The sequence below is a fragment of the Populus alba genome, chromosome 19, assembly GCF_005239225.2.
Source record: "Populus alba chromosome 19, ASM523922v2, whole genome shotgun sequence".
Lineage (NCBI taxonomy): Eukaryota > Viridiplantae > Streptophyta > Magnoliopsida > Malpighiales > Salicaceae > Populus > Populus alba.
This window is the reverse complement of record NC_133302.1, coordinates 3,786,138-3,814,052: the sequence shown is the minus strand read 5'-3', so window position 1 is coordinate 3,814,052 and position 27,915 is coordinate 3,786,138. Positions and strand designations below refer to the sequence as shown.

At 35.6% G+C, this 27,915-nt stretch overlaps 1 pseudogene; it reads left to right on the top strand.

Annotated features, from left to right (window-relative positions):
* Window positions 1–10,041: 10,041 nt before the first annotated feature.
* LOC118052611 (legumin B-like) lies at window positions 10,042–11,909 on the top strand (annotated as a pseudogene).
* The last annotated feature ends 16,006 nt before the right edge of the window (window positions 11,910–27,915 follow it).

Genomic DNA, 27,915 nt, shown 5'->3' with positions numbered 1-27,915 from the left:
TGGCCACCGGGAATATGCATTATATGGTTACTTAAACCTACAAGGCAGATGTATACAGCTTTGGTGTTGTAGCATTGGAAATTGTTTCTGGGATGAACAACGTCAAATTTAGGAGGGATGAAAATTTTGTATGCCTTCTAGATTGGGTAAGTTATGCCCATTTAATTAGCCTCTTAATTGTATGTTCATGTTTACTCTTAGTCAGCTATATATCTAGTTTTTTTTTTTTTTTTTTCTGGTTATTTCAGGTTCTGTATTTACAGAAAAATGGGGACATAATGGAGATGGTTGATCCAAGATTGGGGTCTGAATTCAACAAGAAAGAAGTGGTTAGAATGATCAATGTAGCCCTGCTATGCACAAATCAGTCTCCAGCACTTAGACCTACAATGTCTGCAGTAGTGAGCATGCTTGAAGGAAAAACTGATGTCGAGGAACTGGTCATGGGTTCCAAGCACATTGGGTGATCAATCAGGGTAAAATGCTACGGCCTCACATAAACAAGTTTGCTCAATCTTCTGTCAATGGAAGTTTTAGTGAAACTCAGTCCCTCGTGAAGTCATCAGAGGGACCATCGACTGCTTCTTGCTCTTCATCAGCCCAGGATCTTTATCTTTAAATCAATTTAAGCCTATTTCTCTTCAATTCAGACCTAAATTATGACTTAAGAATTTCCAATCTTTATTTTTTTGCTCGGGATATTCAGATATTTGAACCAATTGCAACCCTAGCTACATCAAATTTTTATATTTTTTTTTTATGTTTTCCAATATTTCTTGTACACAAAAATTAAATAAAAAATAACAAAATAGATTAAATTTATATCAAAAAATATATTTTTAGATTTTTTTTATTTTAAATATATATACAAAAATAGGGGTCAAAAAATGGGTTAAGCAATTCCATTCATATCTTTTCAAACCCCCCCCCCAAAAAAAAAAAAAAAAAAAAAGGCCAAATATTGGCTGATGAAAGCTTTTGGTTCCCATATCTATATATTCTCTCACTATTTTCACCTATTGAAGATATCTTATTGTGATAGAAGGAAGAACAATCGTAAAACATCCTGCTGAATTAAACTGATATTTTACCAATTTATGTGATAATAGCTTGTAATTAATGCAATAATATAAATATATTGAAATAAATTCAATAGATCATCCGGGGCAATAAAATGGGGAACTTCAAAAAAATAATTAATGATAGTTGTCCAAAGAGTTTTTATTTAAGGGGATGTATTAAAGAATAATATAAATTATATTTTGGGATCTCAACGCAAGTTGGGTTGGAATCTCAAGAATATGATTTATATTAATTCTCTAACGCAACTCTCAAGTAGAAAGCCTTTTGAACTTATAAAACTTACATAGACGCCCCACATTACTTTGTGGCTTAGTTTTGTCAAAATAAATAAGGATGACGAGATTTCGAACTTGTGATCGCTTGGTCATCGAAGGCTTTGAATACAATGTCAAAGAATCATCTCAACCCAATACTTTAAATTTTTAGATAAACTTTTAAAATATAATTTATATTATTCTCTAATTCTCTTTTCGATAACATCTACATGAAAGAAAGAAAAATACAATATTAGAGCACTTGAGGTCTTTGGCTTCAGCGGTTGAAGGGACTTGTTCTTCCCTTCCTGACTGCATCCTGGGTTCAAACCCCACCGGTACACGCCTGTCACCCCCGCGGTGCCTTACATGCTCACAGTGGGTTTGCAGGATGTTCAGTGAGCCGTGAGATTAAGTCGTTGGTGCGCGCAAGCTGGCCCGGACACCTACGTAAATCAAAAAAAATAAAAAAAAAAACAATATTAGAGCTTAATTTATACCAGGATTTGTCTGCAAGGTGTGGGCGAAGCTCTGAAACAATCACCGATTTTGAAGAAATGCTGACTGAGAGGTTATTGTTTTGGCTCAGAAATATTTAGTGGATTCTACAAGTTAAAGCGTGATCTCTTGTGTGGTGATTGTAGCCAATATATCATAGAATATGATCTTTTCTTGATTCATGGAGATGGGACCAAATTTTTTAAGCTAAATCTTTTCAATTTCGGCGCCGTTTGCTCCTTGGTTTCCTAGTCTTTTAATTTTCTTATTTTTGGTTAATTTTCCATCTTTTTTCTTACTTTCTTTCAATTCAGTCCTAACCAAAATAAACATCCCCTCTAAAAAATTCTCTTGCTTTTCTCATTTTGGTCCTTGTTTCCCTCCAATTCTTTATTTTTTAAGCCAAATTTAACTTTCAAATTTCAAAATTTCTCTTAATTGATTTTCTTCTTAACTTTGCTACTTGTTTCAAAACTCATCTTTAAACCTTAATTTCTTTATAATTGTAGCTAAATTAACTAATTAAGCTCATTTCTCCTCAATTTCAGACCTGAATTATGACTTTAAAAATTTTCCAAAAACTTTAATTTTGCTTGTGATATTCAAATATTGGTCCAATTACAAAACCCAAGCTACATTTAATTTTTTATATTTTTTTAATGTTTTCAATATTTTGCCGGGTTGATTCAAGTTAACCGAGTTGACCCGTGTTGGCTTTTCATTGCATAGAACTGGGAAATAGTGCTGCGGATTTTCTTGTTCAAGTTGGCTCTGGTTAGAGAGGAGCACTACCAGAAAAATTTCAATGCAAATTAAGAGAAAGCGCAAGCATTGTCAACACTTTAATTATTATATTATTATTATTATTGTGAAACAAAATTAAAAAAGGTTATATTAGCACAGAATGAATGCTAAAATGAGATATTGATGTAAATCAATAATTAAAATTAGAGAGTTAAAAATAACATACATCAAAAATATTTGATTTTATGCGTCATCAAGAGATATTTCATATTTTTTTTATTTCATTATATGTTAATACATTTTTTTTATAATTTTATGTTCTATCAAAATAAAATAATTTTCTAGTATACTCTCTTTTTTTCAACAAAAAAAATATAGGCTTTTTTAGTAATGCATATCATTTAATAAAAATCAAAGGTAACTAGAATAAAAATTCAAAAACTATAAAGGATCTGTAACAACGATAAAAAAAAACATGATTTTAAATAAATAAAAACTTTTTTATCCTATTAATATATTATTTTTTAGGCAATTTATTTATCAAAACAAAAATTTTAAAGAAAAAATAATGAGATCATAAAAAACAAAATTTTAATACAAAAAAAATTACTAATGGTTTTATTATTGTGCCTAGGAGGTAATTGAGTATTGATAATTTTATGAAAAAAAATGCTATGATGTCATATAAAACTAAATATAAGCTGACTAATATTTAATAAAATGATATTTTTAATTTTTTTATTGAATAAAATTCAATTAAAAAAGGAAAAAAAAAGTTCAATGGATTTGATAAACAAAGGCCACGCGATTGATACTGTGTCGCCAAGCCCATGCGTGCTTGATTCAAAGAAGAAAAAGCCTAGCGTGTTGATTAAAAATACCTAATATAAGCATTCATATTATTATCAATAAATCAATCTCTTAACTCAAAACATTTTTAAATCGATCTAAAACACAAAATCAAATTAGGGTAAAAAATCACCTCTAAAGTCTGATCTACTTTTTTCATAAAAAATAAAGGAAAGAAAATGTCTTAATGGAACTCTTCTCATTAAATGAAAACCTATTAACATCAATAAAGACATTTTTCATGGCTATAATTTGGCTACCCGACTTTCACTTTCTTTCATTAATTTTTGGTGACTTTCTCTTTTATATCTTAAACCAATAAACTTAAAAAATAAGTAAAAATGAACTTTTATAATGAAAATAGAAAAATTATAAAAACTATGAATGACCATGTATTTTTTTCACATTTTTACATTGAGGTCCCTCTTTTTTAATCTTTTCTTTTATATAATTTAAAACTATATCTCAGGTATTAAAAAATGAAATAAAAAATAAAAATAAAATTAAAAAAAATACAAAACAAAACAAAAAATATTAAAGAAAGCGAATCACCTCTCGGCACAAATTTACAATTTAGGTAATTATATTGATTTTTAAGGGTTGGTTGTCTAATTTGTAGTAGCAGTAACAGTTCAAAGTGTTTTTCGCTTAGAAATGGCATTAAAATAATTTTTTTTTATTTTTTAAAATTATTTTTAATATTAATATATAAAAAAATCTGAAAACATAAAAAAAAATATTTTAAAATAAAAAAATTAAAAAATTAAAAAAAAAAAAAAAAAAAAACACGGTTTACATAGACTTCTACACACTTAAGACAAAACAGTGACTTCAGCCTTTTGAATTACGACCGATATGAAATTAAGGACTCTAAAATACGTCACACCAAATCAGCCGCCAATATTGATCCTAACCAAAAAAAAATCACCTATTGAGATGTAGCCCACATTTCATATAAATAGTTTTTTTTTTGTGTTTTAATTCAATCTTCTACTGCTTTTCTTTCCATGCTCTCTTTTTTTTTTTTTTCATTAAAGTCTTTATTTTAATTTTATTCCTTTTATATTTTATTCATTTTATAAATTTTTTTTATAATTTTAAATAATCATCCAAATATTTAATTGATGTTTAATGTACATACACCCGGAAGTCGGATTTTGAGATAATATATAATATCAAAAGGAATTTATTTAATGACACTGTTGGGATTCTAAAATCCAAACCGTATAAAACAATTCTCCTCCATTCGAATTGTATATTACATTATTAATTATTATTTATTATTATTATTATATTATTATCTCGTTCAAAAGATTGCTTGCAAATCTCATTTGATGATGTTATCGAGGGATTAATTTCAGCATTCAGTTACATAATTTATCACGTGGAGTCAGGGGCCTTCTGGTCATTCTAACATGTTTATACTATGTAATTACTTAATAGCTCTTGTAATAAACTTTGTTTTGGCCTAAGGTAAAGTGGTATTTTTAGTTTTTTTAATCTTATTTTTTCTGGAATTATCACAATGAGGTTAGGGGTATTCTAATCTTTATGTAATTAAAAGAAAATAGGAGATGCTTATACCTTTTGAGAGGCTTGTGAGGCGTCTCCTAGTAACCGTTGTTGATCTTTAGCGAAAACTATGAAAAAACATTGAAAGATAGAAATCTCTATGAAAATTAGCAAAAACTCTTTGAAGCTTACTGCTTTTTTTTTTTCTTATTTTATTTATTTTCCTAGTTATTTTTTTCTATTTTATTTACTGTCATTGTTATTTTTATGATTTTTTTTCTTTTTGACTTATGTCGGGAATTAGGCCACTATTCAAATGATTTTGTAACTTATTTCATCATAGGTTGAGTAGTCATGTGGATGCTCGTTGAGAGTTTCTTGTGTTAATTTAATCTCATCGAGGGAATTTAAGTCTTTCCAATATTAGCACCCTGTTTCTTGGTTTAAGGCATTCTATGAACTCTTCTTCTTTTTTGAGCCTAGAACAAGGTTTAAAATCCATGTTTAATCCAATATCATTACTTATCAATTATCTAGAAAGAAATATTTTAGAATTGTTTCTCTCTCTTTTCTTCCTTATATTTTTAAACCCTAATTTAAGTTTACTCCTAACTTTGGATGGTGTAAGTCTGAAAAAAAAACTTGTATAGAATTCTTTTTTAGACATAAACTTGTTTATAATCCAAATGCGAAAGAGATTTTATTGTATCCAAGACTCAATTTTTTATTCATTGGAATAGTTTAATTACAATGTTGTTCTTAAACCAAAAAATCTTTTGAACTCCATATTAGGGGTAAAGTGGTTTTTTTTCATCTTAATACAATTATATTTTTAAATTATATGGGTTAGATTAGTAATTTTGTTTTATTTTTTACATTAAAATTACTAATTTAACCTTAGAATAAAAATAATTTAATACTTACTACTCAAGGATTTTTTTTTAAATAGCATAATTACTTTGATGCTCTTAAATAAATTTTTTTTTATTAAATATTTTTTTAGCGATTTCATCCTTTAAAATTAAATTTATTAAGAGATAAGTTTTTTTGGTTGAATTAATCCAGGTCAAGGATTTCACAAATTACAGGTTTTAGAGATTATACTAGGTTTAGATAGTTCACCCCATTTTTCTCGCTTTTGTTTCCCTTTTTTCTTATTTTTTAATCATTTTTTTTTGGGTTTTATTTTCCTTTTTCTTTTTTGTTTGATTTTATTTGGTTAGCCCTCTATAATTGTTTTTTCAATTTTCACTCATACCTTTTTTTTTAATCTATAAATGATCTATCAAATTACAAATATTTTTCAATTTTATCCCTTATGACTTTTTTTAACCATTCAGATTTAGTATTCATTATTTTAATTGCTATTTATTTTGTTTGGGATTATTTTATTTTCTTCTCAAATTTCAACCTCCTTAGGTCTTTTTCTCTCAAGTTTTATTTACATTCTTTTTGGTTTTTTTTTCCAAGTTTTTTAATTAATATATTTTTTTCAATGATTTCATCCTTCAAAATTAAATTAATTAACAATTAATCTCCTTGATTGAACTCAAAGTTCAAGATTTAACTAGTTTACAAGTTTTTTAAGATTAAACTAGGTTTATGAGGTTCGTCTGAGTTTTTTTTGGTTTTTTTTTTCTTTTTTGAAGTTGATGTTTTCTTCTTCTTCTTCTTTATTTTAAAGTTTTACTTTTTATGATTTTCCTTTTTATTCAGTTAAACATTTATTTGTTTTGATAATACGAATATGCTCAAATATTGTTCTTTTTATCTTTTTTTTTGTTAGTTTATTTTTTTTGTTATTATTTTTTCTTTCATATTACTTAGATTTTTTTTACATCAAAAAAGAAATTTGCTCAGCCCACGGCGAAACATGGACAACACATATCTAGTGTCATCTATATCTACTTCATTTTTTTCAATTGTATTTTTTTAACTTAAATACATAGGTGCTCATAATTTCTTCTTCTTTTTTTTCCTGGTTCACTTTTTGTCCATGGGGGATCTTAATTTGTAGTTTTAAATTGTCAAATATGCTTAGTCTTCAAGAGTTCAAGAGTTTTTAGTCTTCAAACCATTTAGATCATTTATAATTGATTAGAGGAAGCCACAACAAATTTGTGGTAGCACCAAAAGTCTTCTAAATACGTACTGATGCTCTACTTGCCACCGCCACCCATTCGAACCCATTAATGGTGTCATTTTTTTTATTTTATTTTTGGATTAACGTGGGTGTCCGGGCCAGCTTGCACGCACCTCGAAAAATCCCACAGGTCCTGAAGTTTGTCGCACGTGTGCGGTGGCGCGACGATCGTCCACTCTCAAGGAATAAAAAAAAATAGAATATGGATTCCTTCCTGGCAAATACGTAGAGACAAGGAATTCTTGTCTCCTATCAGTGGAAAATTTGAATGGGAGTCATCACCTAGTATTCTGGTTACTAGAAACCCTAACTGGTCTTTAGAGATCGGGTACGGAGACTGGTTGCATAAAGGGAAGGTATTAGCACCCCAACTACGCCCTACCCAAGGTAGGCTGCATTGTTTTAATGTCTGATAAAATCTAAGGTCGTGTTGTGGTTTCTTATTGTTCGGAATACGCATTACATGTAATGTCATACCACAGGTTCTATTGTCCGAAAAATGAATTAAATATCCGAAATATGCATTACGTGTAATGTCATACCCCGGATACTAAGAGACAAACAAAATAAAATTTTTGTTGTTTTTTGAAATTTTGGCCAATATTCTCTTGACTTTAATAAATTGGTTATTAAAGCCAAAATGCAATGCTAAAAACATTGTTTTTTTTTGGTGTATGAAAAATACAATATGATTTTTAAGCTTTTGAGACATTTGGCTGTATGCACAAAAACATTTTTTCTATTTTTTTTCAATTTTTTTGTATTTTTGGAAGTTTTTATGAAAACCGGGTATTTTAATACTGGATTTTGTATTTTTTACGACAGAAAAATACTGCCCGATATTAATCAAAATGATATAAAAACTACGCGGAAAAATTATAAGATGCTGAAACAAATTTTTATTTTTTATTTTTATCTTTTTTCTTTGAAATGGGTCGGGTCAGGCCTAAATACATGGGCTGGGCTGAACCAGGCCCAAATGCATGGGCTGGGCTCAACCCCAGCCCATGTGAACAGTGCCTTCCACTGTTCACATGCTACGTGAACAGTGGAGGCTGGCAAAGGAGAAGAAGCAGGAGAAAGAAGAAGGGGAGAAAGGCTGACCTGCGGTGGCTGTCGTCGTTGGCGGAGTTGCTGGTGGCGACAGGAAGCGGCGCTGACAGTGGGGTGGCCGGCGGTGGCTCTGCACTTTCCTTCTCTCTCTCCTCTATTTTTTTTCGTTTTCTTCTCTGCTTCTTCTTCTTCTTCTTCTTCTTTTCAATTTTTTCTTCTATTCCCTTCTTTCACTTCTCTTCTCCCCTGCTCTTTTCTCTTGGTCCCCTCTCCCCTCCTTTCTTTTTCTCTTCCCCTTCCCCTGTTTTTATAGGCAAAAACAGGGAAGAGGGCATGGCTGGGGCGGCCACTGTGCTGCCGCCCCTCCACCGCCCGTCCAACACGTGGAAAGCTTTGGGCAAGTGGTGTCCTTGTTCGGCGTCTTTTTGAGCAAAAGAAGGAAAGCATGTCAGTGAAAACAGAGGAGAAAAACAATCTTCTTCTCCCCTGTTCTCTGCGCGTCCAGGGGAAGAAGATGATGGTGCCGTTCAAAACGACATCGTTTTGAGTTTTCCTCTTCTTTTTTTTTTTTAAGAAACAGTGCATGAAACGACGCCGTTTTGGTCAAAACGCGCCGTTTCATTTAAATGGATTTTGGCGCCAGAACGCGTCAGATTTAAAATTAAGCCCTCAATTTGCGCACATTTTGCAGTTTGGTCCCTGGTCTCGAATTTCTTCAATTAAGTCCCTAATTGGCCATTAAACTTCCATATTTATGCAATTAAGCCCCTGATTTGACCAAATTAACTTCCACAAATTATAATTTGACCCCAGAGCTGTAATTTCTTCCAATTAAAGCCCAAATTAACTCGAAAATCAATTGTTTTTGCGATTAAACTCTCCATAAATTCAATTAAACCTTCAATAAAATTTAATTGCGTCCATAAACTTCTAATTTTGGACATTTCTTCCTCAAATTGAATTTTCTTTATCATCGGCGCTCTCATCAGTCAATGATATATTGTCAAATTTTAATTTTTATATTTTTGAACATCCTCAATCAATTTTTGAGCATTTTTAGGACGCTCTGGCATTTTTTTTCACTGTTATATTTTTTTTACAATAATTTTTTGAATTGTTTTTTTAATTTATTATTTTTTTATGTAGGGACCAAAAAATGGGTTACAACAAAGTTAACATCCATGTAAGCCTCCAGTTGCCATCATTTCTGTAAGACTACAGAGGGAGCAAACCTTTTAATCCCAAAATTTTACCATGAGCCACCTCCTAATGGTGTCATTTCTTGATGATGTTAGTAATGGAGGGATGATATATATTAGGGAAATCGCCAAGTACTTTGATGAACTTCAATCAAGCTTTATATTAGTTGCAAATATTAATTAAACAAGTTTAATTAAGTGTTTTGGCTAACCTCTTAAAAAAACTTATAAATCCATTCTGAATTTTTTATTTTTTTTTCTCATTGGTAGATAATCTTAAATTGCATAAATTTACACAAAACCCAAAAAAAAAAATACAAAAACATACCAACCGGAAGAAACACATATACAGGACAAACTCAACTACAAACGATTGAAGCTGCTAGCCATGGAACAAATCCATAAAACAGTCCTTGTGCATCCCTCTATGTCTCTAAGCGTTCATCGAACATAACGCCCACCATTTACACCAAAGATGTTCGAATCACCACGTACCCATGAAGAAAATGTACGTGTAAGCAAGAAAGAGCATTTGCAGACATGCGAATCGAAAGGACAAGTTTACATGCAGAAAGCATCAATAGAAACTCTAGTCCTAACTATTTTCGCCACGTCCCAAATCCTCAGCCCACACTATTTCGCCTATAAATACTAGGGCCCTTAATCTTGCCATAACACAGTACCATACGAAAGAGTTTGAACAAGCATGTCTTCCTCTACTTTGTTTTCTCTTACACTTTGCTTTCTTGTTCTCTTCAATTGTGGCTTTGCTCAGATAGAGCAAGTGACCTCGCGACATGAGCAGCAACAAGCGCGACGACGCAGCTCTCAACATAGCGAATGCCAACTTCAGAGGATCAATGCCCTCGAGCCTGCTCGGAGGATTAAATAAGAGGCTGGTGTCACTGAAATTTGGGACGAAAACGATGAGCAGTTTGAATGTGCTGGTGTTGCAGTTATCCGCCATACCATTCACAAGCGAGGCCTCTTGTTGCCTGCATACACTAATACCCCTAAGCTTGTCTATGTAGAGCAAGGTATGCGCTTAAATATTATTTACCATTTCACAGTTACAATTAATTAATATACTTCTGTTGGTGTCAATGTAGGAAGGGGCATTCAGGGAGCTGTATTCCCAGGCTGTCCAGAGACATTCCAGTCATCAGGGCAGTTTTCTCGAGATGGAAGTCAAAGCTCCGAAGACCAGCACCAGAAGGTTCCACAAGTAAGAGAGGGTGAAGTGGTTGCCTTGCCTTCCGGAGTTGCTGATTGGTTTTATAACAATGGTGATTCACCTCTCGTTCTTGTTCAACTTCTCGACACAAGCAATCCTGCCAACCAGCTTGATCAGGATTTCAGGGTAAGAATCACAAAAATTCAAGCGTGCGATATCATGTAACAAGCAAACAAGGATGACTTTATAAGCAAACATTAATGTACCATTTCAGAATTTCTTCCTTGCTGGCAACCCACAACGAGAATTGCAAAGCCAAAGAAGCTCATACCAGAGAGACCAGTTTGAAGGTCAACGTGGACGCCAAGACGAAGATGAAAGTCGGAGACACCAGCAAGACAGAAACCGCAATGTCTTCGGCGGCTTCGATGAGCAAATCCTGGCAGAAGCTTTCAACATTAACACCAGACTAGCAAGAAGCATGAGGAACGAAAAAGATAACAGAGGCATCATTGTCCGAGCTGAGCATGAGCTTCAGGTGGTAAGTCCACATCAGAGCCGAGAGGAAGAAGAACGTGAAATTGAATACCGAGGGGGACCAGGTGGCAGATTCAATGGCATAGAGGAAACTTTCTGCACTGCTAGGTTGAAGCACAACATCAATGACCCAGAACGTGCTGATTTCTTTAATCCACTCGCTGGACGCCTCACCACTGTCAACAGCCTCAATCTCCCTATCCTTCGATCTGTCCAGCTTAGTGTTGAGAGAGGTGTACTCTACCCGGTAAGAAAGTCTATGCACCCTTCATTGAATTTTTTTTCTTGACATTACAACAATTTCTCTTGTTACGAAAAAAAAAAAAAAACTCACAAACTGGGTTCATGTGGATCAAAATTGTTTCATTGGCGATGTATATAGTAATCCCTTGTAGTATATACATGCTGTGCTTAATTTATTGTGAATTTCCTACTAATGTACGTACATTGAATGTGATCATGCACTGTAGAACGCTATGATGTCACCGCATTGGAATATGAATGCACACAGCATAATCTACATCACCAGGGGAAATGGAAGGATTCAGATTGTTGGAGACAATGGACAAACGATATTTGATGGAGAAGTCCGTGAGGGTCAAGTAGTTACAGCACCACAAAGCTTTGCAGTAGTGAAGAAGGCAGGAAGCCAAGGGTTCGAGTGGGTATCATTTAAAACGAACGACAATGCACAAGTCAGTCAATTGGCTGGACGTGTCTCCACCATCCGAGGTTTGCCGGTGGAAGTGGTGGCAAATTCATTTCAGATCTCAAGGGAAGATGCTAGGAGGCTTAAGAACAACAGGGAGGAAGTTAGCGTTTTTAGTCCTTCACAATCTGGAAGGAGTGGTGAGATTGCATGAATGCAATTGTAAGCTGAACAAGCAAGAGGCTGTTTGTCTAAATCAGTAGAGAATGAAATAAGCCTAAGAGGGCATGTGATGTAGTCTTGTATGGAACCTTGTACGATGCATGTTTTATACGGGAAATGAATGAAATGTTTGCTTTCTTTTCCTTTCTTTTATTTTTTTCCTCTTTTTAATTAAGTTGAATATTTAAACTAATTTGTGCCCACCTTCAATAATTCTGAATTGACTCAAACTCATGATTTCTCATTAATTTTCAAATATCCTTTCACTGTGAGAGAAGAGGAAGTTCTTCTAGCTACGACTACTTCAAGTTTGTATAATATCATTGCCATCATCACTACGTACCAATTAACGATATATATATATACACTGATGCCTTAAGTCAAACATGCTAATATTTGCTGCAACAATGATTGATTTAGTGATTAAAGTTTCTTATTATAGGATGTGTTGTAATATAGGAAATATTATGTTTCCTCTTGTATTGTTTTATATGTGTAATAGGCTACACCATAACATATACATATATATATATATACAATGCCCTACTTATATAAATAGTAGAGGAGCTGCTATATTAAAAGCACCCTCACTAAATTATTACAAATCCATGATTTAACTTGGTATCAGAGCCTCTCTACCTTAAATTGGTTCTTCTACTTTCTGCTGCAGATTTCTTTTTTTTCCTACCGTCGTCCCATTCTCCTCTATTATCTGTTGCTGAAACCATTCTTCTTTTTGCTCTTTGTCACAGGCTACAACCTCGTTATTTCTCCTCTATTACACAGGCTACAGCTTCGTTTTTTCTCCCCTATTACACAGGCTACAACCTCGTTATTGCTCTCTGTCACAGGCTACAGCTTCGTTCGTCCAAGCTACAGCTTTGTTATTTCTCCTCTCTGTCACAAGCTTCGCATGATAGCCATCTGTTATCATCATGGATCATACAGTTAGTACTACTGCTAGCATTAATGTCAGCCTCTGTTCTCCAAATTCTTCCTCCCTGGTCCCTGGACTCACCACAGCCACCAACACAGCCATGGCTCCTTCTGCTGCAACAACAATTCTTATTCCCCTCTCCGACACCCAGCGGGTTATTAATCTCAAACTTACCAACAACAATTATTTGCTTTGGCGTATGCAGATGAAGCCGTATCTGATTGGTCAAGGAGTTTTCTCGTTTGTTGATGGCTCCACTCCATGCCCCTCTTCGCACGATTTTTCCAGTACAACTTTGTTGGTGGGAGAAACCACTGGTGGTGGCTTTGAAACACTCAGAGGGGATAAAACACACTGTTTTATTACACAAAACCGAAGCTTACAATTAAACACAAAAGCTTAACAATTACACGCCCTCTCTCTCTCTTTCTCGTTCAAGTGTTCCTCTCAATTCTCTCCACACATATAACATAAGCTGGGCACTCTATTTATACACAAAAACAGAATACGAAAATTCAAACTTTCTTCAAGTGTGAAGGCGGCTGGCGGCTGTGGCAGCTGGTGGCTGGCGGCTGCGGCTGGTGGCTGGTCGGTTGGTGGCAGCTGGTGGCTGGCTGGGCTGTGGTTGCCTTCCTTGACCATCTAGGAGCTTCTGGATTGAGTTTAATATTCAACAAATCTCCCCTTTAAACTCAATCGAGGGATGTCATGCCAAGCATGAACTCTTCTCCTTTCAATGCCTTCTTTCTGCTTGTACCCTTTATCCACTAATTTGGCTTTCGTCTTGTAGACCTTTTTGACACCTATTGCTTTCTTCTTTTCTAGTGGGTCCTTATCTGCATGGAAACAAAATAGAGTTGTATCTTCCATAACCTGAGTGGTATCGTACAACTCTTCAAGATTCCGCATCCTTCTTGGTCCTTCTGACGAGGATGCTGGTGGTGTTGATGATGATGCTCCTGGTGTGTTCCTTCTGTTGAATACAGGGAATCTGTGTACCGGACTTTGTGGTTCAGCTGCTGGTATAAACACCGAACTTTGTGGTTCAGCTGCTGGCACAATCGGTTCTTCGACAAGTACTGTTGGTACTTCTTCACCTTCAAGGATCAAATCAGTGATGATCCATTTGACTGCTTCTTGATCACCATTCCATTCCCAAGATTTATCTTCTTCAAAGATAACATCTCTACTTGTAATCACCTTCTTCGTGATGGGATTATACAGCCTGTATCCCATCCTTCTTTCACCATATCCGACAAAGATGCATTTCTCGCTCTTATCATCGAGCTTTTTCCTTCTTGCATCTGGGATCTTTGCATATGCCACACAACCAAAAACTCGTAGATGAGTAACACTTGGTTTGTGACCACTCCATGCTTCTTCTAGAGTAATACCTTGCAAACTTCTGGTTGGGCAGCGATTCAACAGATACACTGCACATGATACAGCTTCAGCCCAGTATTGCTTGGGCAGCTTCTTTGCTTTGAGCAAACTTCTGGCCATGTCAAGAATCGTGCGATTCTTCCTTTCTGCTACACCGTTCAGCTGTGGTGTATAGGCTGGCATTGTCTGATGTCTGATGCCTTGTTGTGTACAATAGGCTTCAAAGTCATTGGCTGTATATTCTCCTCCTTGATCAAATCTCACTGTTCTGATCGTATAACCAGTTTGCTTCTCCACAATTGCTTTAAAATCTTTAAAACAATTGAATACTTCTGACTTCCTCTTCAGAAAGTATATCCACGTCTTTCTACTAAAATCATCAGTAAAAGTGAGGAAGTACCTATTTTGTCCAGTCGACATAGGCGTGATTGGGCCACACACATCTGTGTGTACTAACTCCAGTGGCCTCTTTGCTTTCCAGTTGACTTCTTTGGCAAAACTGGATCTGTGATGTTTGCTGAGGACACAACTTTCACAGACTTCATCTGGATGATCAATGTTAGGCAAACCTTTGACCATCTTCTTGCTTGCTAGCATCTTCAAACTCGTGAAATTCAGATGTCCAAGCCTCAGGTGCCAAAGCCATTCTTCACTGTTGGTGATGGCACTCAAGCACCTTGCTGCATCATACTGGATGTTCAAAGGAAACATCCTATTCTTGGACATTTTCACGTAGGCCATTAATCTCCAATTGTTGTCTCTAATTGCTAGATGACAATTCTCCGAGTAAAAAGTATAGCCTCTCTCCAAAAGTTGACCTAAACTGATTAGGTTCTGCTTTATGGCTGGGACATAATAGACATCGGCGATGTAGCTGGAATAGCCATTCTTCATCTTGACTGGGATGTTGCCTTTACCTTTGAATGGAACCTTTGTGGTATCTCCAAAAGTAACTAGACCTTGCTTGGTCTCATCTAGATCACTAAATAACTCTCGATAGCCGCACATGTGATTGCTGGCTCCAGTATCTAGATACCATATCTCCTCTTATTTCTTGACATGTCCTTGTTGGACAAGTAATGCAGATGCTTCTGTGTCATCTTTTGCTGCAAAGTTAGCATGCTCACGTATCTCTAACGGAGCTTTGCTTCTGCATTCAGTGCTATAGTGCCCAAATTGATTGCAACTATAACAGTTGATATTCCTCTTGTCACGGTTATTGTAACCGCCTCCTCTTCCTCTAGGAGTGAATGCTTGTTGGCCTCGACCTCCTCTGGTGGTGTTTCTGCCACCTCTTCCTCTGAAGCTTGTATTCCAAGAACCTCTTCCTTGGAATTGCTGGAATCCTTCTCTGGATTGTTGACTTCCTCCTTGAGTGGTGTAGCCACTTGATGAAGTCTCCCCTTGCTCATATCTGTCCTTGAGAGACAGCTTTGCTTGTAAGGCATGCTCAATTGCCTTATCTCCATTTCGCTTTACAATCTTCTGCTCATGAGCTTGCAAAGAACTCATAAGCTCATCTACTGTCAACTTGTCCACTTCCTTGGACTCTTCAATGGCGACAACAACATGATCAAATTTTGGATCTAGGGATCTCAAAATTTTCTCCGTAATTCGAGCATCGATGAGGGCTTCTCCATTTCTTCTCATCTGGTTTACTATCACCATAATCCTTGTGTGATAATCAGAAATAGACTCCGAGGACTTCATTTGCAATAACTCAAAGTCACCTCTCAAAGATTGAAGACGAATCTTCTTGATTCTGTCAGCACCTTTGTATTTCTGTTGGAGAGCCTCCCATATATCATGTGATGTTTCAGCGGAAGCTATGATCTCGAATGTATCTTCATCAAGACCTTGGTAGATGATGGTCTTGGCTTTGTTGTCCTTCTTTCTGTTGACTTTCAAGGCTTGCTTTTGTGCCTCTTGTAAAGCATCTTCTCTTTCTTTAGACTCTGGTTCATCATAACCAGTTTGTACAATATCCAAACACTCTTGTGACCCAAGAAATGCCTTCAATCTGATGCACCAACTATCATAGTTGTCTTTGGTCAACTTCGGGATGAGTGTATGTGTACCTTCTGTAGTCATTTTACTTTTGGAATGACTATATCACCTCTTTGGGAGCCGAATTTGGACAAACGGACACTGTAGATCGATCCGGAATGGTCCAAATAGTCAGGAATCGGTCTGACTTTGTAGAAATCGGGTCAGAAAATGGGTGCACCGGTCAAAAAACCAATTCTGTACGGCGGGCGGTTCGCTGGGTTGAACCGGGAATATTCTGGGGAATATTCTCTCGGCGCTGGCGGCTGGATCAACGGCTCGGCTTGGCTCGGATGACGGCTCGGCTTGTGGCTCGGCTATCGGCTCGGCTAGACTCGGCGTAAGAGGCTCGGCGCGGCTCAAATATGGCGCGCGTGTACGTCAGTCGTCGTCTTCCTCTGGAGCGCGTGGCTGCGCGTGGGTTATCTGGTCAGAATCTTCAGGAGGCGCGTGGGAGTCACCTCGGTCTCCGATCAGGCTGATTCTTGCGACAGTGAGTTCGTCTTGATGAGCTCTACACTGTGGAATGATCAAAACTTGTTTTGGACAACTTTGAAAATTCGGATATACCCCAAAACACTTCTGTTTTCTGACGAACGGGGCTCTGATACCAATTGTTGGTGGGAGAAACCACTGGTGGTGGCTTTGAAACACTCAGAGGGGATAAAACACACTGTTTTATTACACAAAACCGAAGCTTACAATAACAATACAAAAGCTTATACACGCCCTCTCTCTCTTCTTTCTCTTTCTAGTGTTCCTCTCAATTCTCTCCACACATATAACATAAGCTGGGCACTCTATTTATACACAAAAACAGAATACGAAAATTCAAACTTTCTTCAAGTGTGAAGGCGGCTGGCGGCTGTGGCAGCTGGTGGCTGGCGGCTGCGGCTGGTGGCTGGTCGGTTGGTGGCAGCTGGTGGCTGGCTGGGCGGTGGTTGCCTTCCTTGACCATCTAGGAGCTTCTGGATTGAGTTTAATATTCAACAAGCTTCTGCTGTCTCTACTACCTTGAATTCTAGACCCTGCCCACCCCAGCGTTCTTAGCTTGGAAACAGCAAGACCAGCTTATCATTAGTGCTCTGTTGTCCTCTCTTTCAGTTGAAGTTCTTCATCTAGTGGTTGATTGTTCAACCTCTGCCAGTGTTTGGAGCACCCTTGAACTTGCTCTTGCTTCCCCATCTAACTCTCAGATCATGCAATTGCATGGCTCTTTTCAGGATCTTCGACAAGGTGATGATACTGTTACTCTCTACCTGCAACGTGCAAAAGGTTTATTTGATGAATTGGCTGCGGCCGACGGACCTACTTCTCTCACTAATTTCAACTTATATGTGTTTTGGGGACTTCACAGTGAATTTCGTGATTTGGTTACGAGTCTGTCGAGCAAATCTGATTCTCTGTCGTACTCTGAGCTTCATAGTCACCTGTCTACTCATGAATTTATACATTGCAGCTCAGTATCCTCCAGTCTAACTATTGCACCTCTGCTGCCCACCCCTGCGCTGCCCCCCTCAGTATATGCTGCCCAGCATGGTTTTTCTAGGCCAAACAGCGATGGTTTCATGGCTCATCGGGGTAGAGGACAATGGAGTGGCTGGCAGCATCCTCGCAGCAACTTTCCTCAGTCCAACGATCAGTCCTTTCATGGTGCTGATGGTGGTTCTCCTTGGCAGCAACCCCGCAGCCACAGTGGACAATGGCAAAACCATCCATACCATGGTGCAGCAACAAATCAGTGGCCATGGCAGCAAATAAAATGCTAGCTCTGCCACATCTCTAGCCATTCTGCACAGTAGTGCTCTCAACTTGTTCATCATGGAAATCAAGCCTCGACCAACCTCCCCTTTAGTACTACATCAGTTGATGATTCTACCACTTAGTTTCCTGACACAGGTGCGAATTACCACGTTACTCCGGACATTACTGGTATTGTGAAACCCTGAAAAAAATAATAATAATAAATAAATAAATAAATATTTCTCATATTAAATAGTTTCACGCTTTTGAGCAGAACGCTCAATCCGACCGTTAGATCAAACTGAAATTTTAGGATAAATGTTACAACATATAATTCTACATTTGATTAAAATTTTAGGGCAATCCGAGTTCAGGAAGATATTTTAAAAAATTTCTAATGGTCGGATAGTAAATAACATAAAATTTACCAATGGCAGTTTTGTAAATACCTGATGAGCTGGCAATGTCCAGCAACTTATTCTCCCTTATTTTGACACCAGAAACAGAGGTAATAGAGGGACGAAAATAGAGGTAACAGAGAGATGAAACAGAGGGAGAGAAAAGGAGAGAAAAACGCATGAAAAAAAAAATTACCTTGAGAGAAAGAGTAGAAATTGTGTAGAATCAAGGATCTAAAAAGTGTAAATCACCAAATCACTTCGTCAAGCAAGGATTTAAGAAGAAAACTAAGTGAGGGAGAAGGGTGAGAAAGGGGTCGTAAGCCATGATAAAGAAGAAAAATTGAAGGGGAGAAAAAAAAAAAAAAACATCACCAGGTTAGCTTTTGAAGTTCATTTTAGTATTGGGTAATGAGTTCTAAGTTGTTTAAACAAGTTTGGGTGAAAAGAAATAGATTAATGCATTGTTCTTAGATTTCTTGAATTAGGGTTCTTAGGAGAGAATTTAGGAAAAAATGTGAAATTGTTGAAATTGATACATTTTGTTAGGATGGGTTGATAATGATGCAAAATAATGAGGGATGGAAGGAAAAAAAAAAATAACAATGCAGGTTACATTTGAAATAAAAGAGGAGGAGCATGGAATGTAATAAAGCTTGTATAATTGTGTGAATTACATTGGTGAAGCTATTTGATTTACTGATTTCAGGACAGCATATTACTGCAGAGGCTTTAATTCAGGATTTTGAAAATGTGTCTTTATTTTGTATTCATTGTTGGGAGGTACTGTCCTGGTGGTGGTAATTTTATCAAATCATTTTATATCATTGCAGCTTGCAACAAAGTTCCGTAATAATGGACAAATATGTGTTTGTGCAAACAGAATAATTGTGCAAGAGGGTATCCAACTATAGAATTACAGCCCTGATTTTACCCCTTAATTCTAATTTCATATATAGTGTTGAAAAATGTAACATAACAATGAAATTATATACGTGTTACAAATTCTGGATATGAATATTGTAACAAGCATACCTTCCTTATATTTATAGGAGGAGCATTTGTGGCTGGAACCATAGCGGAGCGAGCTCGAACACCTGGAGCTGCAGGTAGGTGTTTCGCTCTTTAACTATGTAAAATTATTTTAGTTGTTCTTTAGTTTTTCTTATATATGATTGGGTTGCCTTTGTTATTTACATTTGATAATTATTAGAACTAAACTGTGTCATGGTTGTAAGAGAATAATGAGAGCACATGGTTAAGAATGAAGAGAATCATTTGTTGAATAAATTAATCAATATAAAAGATAATGTATATGACTTAGTTGTCTAAATGGTCAGAAACTAAGGAGATATGAATATTAATTTTTGACTTAGCTTTCCAAAGTGGTGGAAAGCTAAGGTGAATAGTATTTGACTTAGCCATTTGCAAAAGCATGGTTAAGGTGATATGGAAAAAATGACTTAGTCATCCGTAAGAACGGAAACTAAGGTGTGGTTATAAAACTTACTCATTCATGTGTAAAATGACTAAGGTCGAAATGAATTTGATCAGGAATTGCGGAAGACCTAGATCAATTGTGTGATTACTTGGATTTCCATTAAGATGGGGACCAAGGTGGTATAAAAAAAATAAAAATAAATAATAATAAAATAAATAAAATAAAATTGTCAACTATATATATATATGTGTGTGTGTGTGTGTGTGTAGATAAATTAAATTAGTATTACTAAATAAATTACGTTGTATTTGCTGCAGGTCCTTCTCATACCGCAGGACAACCTTGATTTTCTTCTTTTGTGGATAGTTACTTGGTATATTTTGGATATCTGGATTATGCAATTTTCTAGTTCACTAGGATTTTAAAGTTATCTTTTAGGCTTGTAATTAGTGTTAAGTCATATACCACTTGTTAGTTAATTAAATTTCTTTTGTGTAGGCATTAAAGAATTTTCAGTATGCATGTAGATAACTTTATAATATGCTTGTTTCAATAATATTATGTGTGAAGAGAAAAGATATATGACATTACTGGTAGAAGGGAAAATGCTAAAGATACAAGTTAAAGTGGATAATGTGATGAGAAATTAGATTTCTGTTGAAGGAGTCTATAATGGTTGGATCATAAATATGCAAGATAAATTGTGTTTTAGGTTGATGTTGACACTTGGGAAGGTCAATTTACAGAGGAGACTCTGCCGAATTTTCGGTAGCCCATTTAATAATATATATATATATATATATATATATATATATATATATATATATATATATATATAAGCATATGCAAAAAAAAGAAATCCTAATTTTTTTAACGAATTTGACATAAATAAAATAGAGTGTTACAGGTATGACATACGCAGAACCTTGTCTTGGTAATGATCAATTATATGTTGGTGATGGTAAGGGACTTGTGATATCTAATACCGCACATAATCTTCTGCATACAACAAAACGAGTCTTCACCTTGTCCAACATATTACATGTTCCTCACATAAAAAAAAATTATTATATGTTCAACAATTTTGTCGTGAAAATTATGTCTTTTTGAGTTTCACTCTTCTATTTTTTATATCAAGGATCTCATCACCAAGGAAGTCCTTCTTTCCGATCGGAGTAATGACGGCCTCTATGTCCTTTCCGAGTCTTCTGCCACTTCTCTGCAACAAGCTTTTTTGTCCACTAGCATGGCCACTTCTGCCAATATTTAGCTGTCACCCCAATTCCCGTATTCTGAGTCTTTTAGCCTTAAATAAAAAGGTTATTTGTACCTCTCGTCATCTTAATTTTCAATGTCAAGCTTGTCTGTTAGGAAAATCCTCTCGTTTGTCATTAGGACCTACGAGCCATAAAACATCTACTCCTCTTGAACTCATCTTTAGTGATGTTTGGGGCCCTGCCCCTATGCTATCGTCTGATGGCTTTCGTTATTTTATCATACTTGTGGATGCGCATACAAAATTTATTTGGTTTTATCCTATTGTTGTCAAATCAGATGTCTTCAATGTGTTTCAACAATTTCAAGTATTTGTTGAATGTTAGTTCTCTCGTAAAATCAAAATTGTTCAAACTGATTGGGGTGGTTAATATCGTAATTTAAATTCTTTTTTTAAAACCATCGGTATCCATCATCGTCTCATATGTCCACATACTCATGAATAGAATGGTATTGTTGAGCGTCGTCATCGCTATATTGTTGAAACCAATCTTACTCTGTTAGGGCAATGTAAGGCACCTCTAAAATTCTGGAATTATGCATTCGAAACCTCGATTTATCTTATTAATTGTATGCCAACCTCAATTTTAAGCAATAAATCTCCCTTCGAATGTTTTTTTTGTCAGACACCTGATTATGCCTTTTTACTTACTTTTGGATGTCTTTGCTTTCCTTTTCTTCGTCCTTACAATGCTCATAAGTTAGACTATCGCTCCACTCCTTGTGTGTTCTTAGGCTATAGTTCGTCTCATCTAGGTTATTGTTGTCTTGATTTGTCGTTTGACCGCATCTACATTTCCTATCACGTCCGATTTCATGAACAAGTTTTCCCATTCATTGAGTCTGTCATCCCGTCCCCATCCTTCTCTTCGCCTGTCACTGAGTCCAGCCTACCCCCCTCACCATTTTTCTATTGCAACCCGTCTCAGCCCTACCTCCCCTTCCTACTAACCTGTCCATCTGCTCACCATCATCTCCATCTATGTCTCTTGATCATTATACAGGTTCAGGTTATGCGGTGCCAACTTTATCTTTATCAGATTCGCCCTCTGCTGCAGACTCTCCAACCTCATCATCAACATTGTCTTCTCCATCTGGGCACTCTGCTCAGTCTGTGCCCGGTCTGGACTTATGAATGGATCTCTCCACATACTCTCTTCCACAGCTGACCTCCATTGATTTGCCTTTTGCTCCGCCACCCATTTGGTAGCATCCCATGGTATTGTGTCCTCGACAGCCAAAGATTGCCATCATCAGCTCTGTTTCTACTTCCTCTCCGCCAGTTTCCACTTCACGGGTAATGTCCCCCTTTATTTTTTAGCCTTTGAGTTTTAAGGAAGCTGACTAGTACTTGTGTTGGCATACTGCCATGAAGGATGAAATTGCAGCCTTACATGCCAATGTCACTTGGTCATTGGTGCCATTTGATCCTTCTATGAACATTGTTGGCTGTCGATGGGTGTATAAAATCAAGCGATGAGCCGATAGGGCCATTGACCGTTACAAGGCTCCTTTAGTTATGCGGGGGTTCACCCAATAGGAAGGTATAGATTATTCAGAAACCTTTAGTCCTATTGTTAAACCAACTACTATTGGGTTAGTTCTCACAATTGCAGTCTCAAAAGGATGGCAGATTCAGCAACTTGATGTTTACAATGCTTTTCTCAATAGCTCACTTCGTGAGGTTGTTTACATGCAGCAACCCCCAGGCTTTGTCAATACTGCTTTGCCTACTAATATTTGTCGCCTTCACAAATCTCTCTATGGTTTAAAACAAGCACCATGGGCTTGGTACATGCGACTAAGTGATTTCCTCATGACTATCGGTTTTCGGGCTTCAAAGGTTGATACCTCCCTATTTATTCTGAATGGGACTCCTGACATATGTTACTTACTTTTCTATGTGGATGACATCTTAATCACTGGTAATAACTCTGAATTGATTCATCGCCTCATTACCTTGCTGAGCTCAGAGTTTAAACTTCGTGACTTGGGTCAAGCACGTTACTTTTTGGGGATTGAAGTTGCTCCCACCAGTATGGGTCTTGTGCTTAGTCAACACAAGTATGTTCTTGATATTCTGAATTGTGCTGGTATGTCATCATGTAAACCTGTTGATACACCAACGTTTGTTTCCAAACTTGATCTGCAGTCTACTGAGTTGCTTTCAGATACCACTCACTTCCGCCAAATTGTTGGTGCTCTTCAGTATCTCACATTTACTCGACTTGATATATGTTATGCTATGAACAAGGTATGTCAGTTTATGCATGCTCCTACTAAAGGCCACTAGGCCGCTGTTTAACGTATCCTGCGATACCTAAAAGGTACATCCTCTTTTAGTCTCCACTGTACTCGTGACTCTACTGTGTCTCTTCATGGTTTTACTGATGCTGATTGGGCGGACAGTATTGATGATCGAAAATCCACTAGTTGCTATATTGTATTTCTTAGTACCACTCCCATTTCATGGAAATCTGGCAAGCAACGCACTGTTGCTCGATCCTCCACTGAATTAGAGTATAAGGCCTTAGCTGATGGTTCTGCTGAGGTTCTTTGGCTTCGCTATCTTTTGTCAGATTTATGTTTCTCTCCTAGTTCTACTACCACTATCTAGTGTGATAATTTCAGTGCAACTTATCTATCTGTTAATCCGATCTTTCATGCTCGTACAAAACATGTTGAGGTCGATTATTACTTTGTTCGTGATCGAGTGACTAAGAAGGAGATTCAGATTCCCTTCATCCCCTCCAAAGATCAATTAGCAGATGTTCTTACAAAACCACTTGCTTCCTCTGCTTTTACTTCTCTACGTTCCAAGCTTCACCTGGATAACCCACTCTCAGCTTGAGGAGGCGTATTATGGGATGTGTTGTAATATAGGAAATATTATATTTCCTCTTGTATTGTTTTATCATGTGTAACAGGCTACACCATAACATACGTACAATGCCCTACTTATATAAATAGTAGAGGAGCTGCCATACTAAAGGCACCCTCACTAAACTATTACAAATCCATGGTTTAACTTTCCTTATAATTTCTTCATCTTCCTCTACCTCCTACCACCATTTTAGCATCTTCTTCTTCCAAGTTCCAAGTCCTTTAGTTTTTTACACTTGGGTTTATTTTCTTATTTTCAAATCCATGATAAAAAGAACTAAATAAATTAAATTAAAATATCCTCATCTCCTTTCTTCTTCATTGTATACTAATATACGTCAATTAATATCAAGAATCAATTTAATTCAATAATTTAAATTGTTAGATGAGATCTTAAAATATAATTTATATTATTCTCTAACATATCCCGTCAAGTGAAAAATTATTTGAATTTAAAATTTACACAGGCTCACACTACCTTATAATTAATTTTTATCAAATAAATATAAATAATAAGATTAAAACTCATGACGACTTGATTATCAAGACTATAATACCATATTAAAAAACCAATTTAATCTAATAACTTAAACTATTAAATAAAATATAATTTATAACAATTAACTATGAAAGTCATCTAAATCCCAAGAGAACCCCTAATGAATAATTGCCCAGCGTAGATCACTAGTAGATTTGAATGGGTAATATAGTAATAAAATTATCAAAATACAAGACAGAAAAACTGTCATAGATCACTGATCGCCAGCCATATAGCCCCACCATTGCCAGCCTTCATAGTGAAAGCACCACACAGAGAATTTCGCTGCAGGCCACTTATCTACGTACTATACAATGTATGCTATTGGATATCTTGAGATAAGAAAATGAATATTTGAGGTCAGCTCGTGATGTACGTGGCAGAGAAAGGGATTATCAAGTACTGAGATCGACATGGTAAAGCAAGTGGTTATCATAACATAAGAATCTCATCCGCAAGGGCAATAATTTTCCGGAACGTGTAAGCCAGGGCTAGAATAATTGTAATGACAAGATCGACATCAACAAGCACCGCCCAGGGGGCCACTAACTAGTTATTACTCAAGTCATTTCCATTTTCTGAGAATGCTAAATGTCTGTTTACTTTTGCCTTATGGTTTATTTCAGGCGCTGAGTTTACGACAAAAGGGAGATATAATGGAGCTTGTTGATCCGAGATTAGGGTCTGCCTTCAAGAAGAAAGAAGCAGCTAGGATGATTAAAGTAGCACTGCTATGCACAAACCAATTTACTGTGCCCGTTTGGAAATGCGGTTGAAATCGTGTTCTCAAAATATTTTAAAAATTTTTTTTTGTTAAAATTTAATATAATTTGTATGTTTTGGATTGTTTTGATGTACTGATCTCAAAAATAATTTTTTAAAAATAAAAAAATATTACTTTCATGCATTTCAGTACGAAAAATTATTTAAAAAGCAACCACTATCATACTACCAAACACACAAATATTTCTGCCGTAGTAAGAATGCTGGAAGGAAAGGGTGAGGTTCAGGAATTAGTCGTGGATCCAAGTACATTTGGCGATTCATTGAGGTTTAAGAGTTTCCAAGGCAACTCTCACAGTTTCCAAGGCTACTCTGATCAATCTTCAGTCCTGAGTATCGACGAAACTCAGTCCCTCGTGCGTTCATCAGATAGAACAATATGGGATGGTCCTTCATCTTCAGCAGCCCAGGATCTGTATCGTGATCCTTAATAATGATCCTAACATGTACGGATGCTCATTAATAGTCTTCTCAGAGTCACAATCTTACAACTGAAATGAGTTTCACTTTGTATTGAATTAAATATATATATCTTCAAATAAGCTGTATATGACTTGACATAAGTCATAGGAGAGGTTTATTACAGTGCTGGGAATTATAATGGTTAAAGTGTTTTTTATTTAAAAATATATTAAAAAAAAATTTTAAAAAAAAATTATTTTGATATTATCACTGTGAAAACGATTCAAAAACATAAAAATATTCAGAATTTTAAAAAAATATTATTTGACTGCAAAAATAAACACTATCTTTCTCAATTGGTGTATCAATTTGTAATTTTATGAAAAAAAATTGGATAAAAAAATAACATAAACCATATGAAATCTCAAGGGTTTTTTTGTTAAAAATTAAAAAAAAAAAAAAATTAGTGCAATCATAATATTTTTTACCCCCTACAAAATAATTATCAAAGATGTCGTGATATTCCATTAATATAACTTATTGAATTTTAATTATTTGAATGGAAACAATGACAGTCTAAAATTCAATAGGTAGCATTGTTTTTACCAACACAATCTTAAAAGAAAATAAAATAAAGGGTTGCACTATCCCTTTTAAATGAGTAATACTCATTTTTACAAAATAAAAAAACTTAAAGGGTTAGAAAATAATATAAATTATATTCTAAAATCTTATTTAATAACTTAAATTATTAAATTAAAATGATTTTTTAATATATCACAATCCTTTAAATTGTTTATTTTAATTTTTAGAAGTTGCACAGCTAGAAACAGCATAATTAACTCTTTAATTTTTTTATTGAGAAAATTACTTAGGGCAGTATTCTATCTTAATTTTTTCATAAATTATATTTTATATTACAGGTAAACACATAATTCATATATGAAACAACTAAAATATTCCTCAACTTTTTTCACCATTTCCTTTTGTTATTTCTTTTCTTTATCCTCTCCAAGAGACTTTTGTGAAAAACTATACTAGGGGTCTTTGGGTTGCGATATAGCCTGTTTTTCAATACTTTTGTGGAAAATTTATATTTTATTAATATAAAAAAAATTTAATATATTATCGTAATATATTTTTTAACAAAATTTATTTTAAAAAATAACTCCTATCAAATTTACAAACCCTTGAAAATACAAACATCCATGACAAAAATAAAAAGGGTTAAACAGTGATATTAGGGTTTGATTTAGACGTCACCCCTGACAAAAAAGAAAAAAAGTTAGACAGTGATATTAGGGGTTGATTTAGACGTCGAAGGGTGGGTCTCGGACGGCAGGAGCTGTACTAAAGTTCCTACTGTTAGCGAACAAAGCATTCAGTTCACACGGTTTGCATTCATGGCTATCTCCTTCTGGCCATTCTGTCCACAAGAATTGATTTACCATATGAATATGGCTGATCGGGTTAACCTGATAACACACTCGTCTGGACTGCAAATCCATTTCAGACAAAATCCTCCTTTAGCTCTTCGTAGTTTTGTATTTTGGGCAAGCAAAATTGCTAGTTACTAATAAAACAAGAACCTTGACGATAGCTAGAGGGGCACTAGCTAGGTTATATGGTACCTGAATGGAATAAGATTAGCATTTGAAGAAGATATTTATAGTTATGGAGTTGTGATCTTAAAGATCGTCTTTTGCAGAAGAAATATGGAAATTAACGTATCAAAACCAGAGGAAGAAATTCTACTTTCTAACTGGGCAGACGAACTTTTGATTGAAAGAGAATTAGATAAGCTTGATCGTGGTGAATATGTAGACTGACAGAAATTGATGTATGTATGATGGTTGATAAAATATCCAAGTGAGAAGTTGTAAATTGTTAGCATACAGATACAGTAGCAAGGCCAAATGCTGGTCCCAAGAAAAGTAATTCGCTGCCACCAATTCATTGGAGATGCATCAGCGAAAATTAATATCTCACTTGTACATAAACTTTACGAAGTGAATTCTTGTATTTTTACATGGCCAGAGTATATCTTGGACAAGAAATCATCGTACTCCATTGAAGATGCATCAGCTAGCAAAGCTCATACTCTGCTGGGAAGCTTTTATTGTTTTCCAGGTCACTTTAATTGGAACTTGTCCTTTCCCTGCCATCTAT